Source organism: Osmia lignaria, chromosome 5 (assembly GCF_051020975.1).
Source record: "Osmia lignaria lignaria isolate PbOS001 chromosome 5, iyOsmLign1, whole genome shotgun sequence".
Lineage (NCBI taxonomy): Eukaryota > Metazoa > Arthropoda > Insecta > Hymenoptera > Megachilidae > Osmia > Osmia lignaria.
In genome coordinates, this window is record NC_135036.1 from 3,909,899 (window position 1) to 3,910,925 (window position 1,027).

Here is a 1,027-nt window from a genome sequence, read left to right on the forward strand (position 1 = left end):
TTGTTCTGTTATTTTTTTTGAACGAGTGGTTTCACTGATCCACACCCAAACTAGCTCGCGTTTGCATTAAGTTGAAGCGCGAAGCACAAACATACTGTATTACTAGACCGTTTATTTTGAAAGTGGTATCTATAAGTCCACTTTTTTAAATTATAAATTGTTCAAGACAGATCATGATTTTTTACGTTTAAAAGACATATTGAAACGTAAAATGAGGCTATCTACAAAAATTTCAGTCGAATCGCATTTGACAGATATTCGGAAATACAGCTGTATTAATCACATTTTTATTTTACGCAATTGCAGTAGATTCTGCGATGGAATACCGCAGATATAAACAACTTACTGTTTTCTTAATTACCTTGTATAATTCTTCGGTTTTTACGGTTTTCTCTACTAGTAAACCTTTCATTTTTAACTAACGGCCATTCGACTTAGGACCACTACCGGTTCTCGTCCGATCACCGAAGTCAAGCTAAGTTCGGCGCGGATAGTACTTGGATGGATGACCGCTTGGGAACTCCGCGTGCTGTTAGTTCTTTTTTTTTCTTAAACTAAAAAACTTTTTTGACAGCCCTATTCGATAAAACTCTCTCGTACTTAATTTTTAACTGACTTCGGAAAAGGAGGAAGTTACTTAATTCGATCAGTATTTTTTTTTTAATGTGTTCGCCAATTACTCTGAGATGGATGGACCAATCGGAACGAAACCTTTTGCATCTTGTAGAGTATGCCTCCCAATTAGTCCCGTTAAAAAAACATTTTGCATTTTTTCATTGCTAACGATTTTTTTGCAAAAAATGTAATGCTCCATTTATATTTTTCGCCGTTTACTCTGCAAAGAATGTATCGATCGCGATGTAACCTTTCACATTTAGTAGGAGATATATCCGCAATGAATCCACTTGCAAAAATTTATGAAATTTGTTGTTTATTAATGAAATAGAAATTATTTTACACTTTTTAGCACATTTGGAAGTCGCTTATATTTTTTGTTACGAATTATTTTATTCAAATTTTACTGTTC

At 33.7% G+C, this 1,027-nt stretch overlaps 1 pseudogene; it reads left to right on the plus strand.

Annotated features, from left to right (window-relative positions):
- Positions 1-417: 417 nt before the first annotated feature.
- LOC117609898 (5S ribosomal RNA) lies at positions 418-538 on the plus strand (annotated as a pseudogene).
- Positions 539-1,027: the final 489 nt, after the last annotated feature.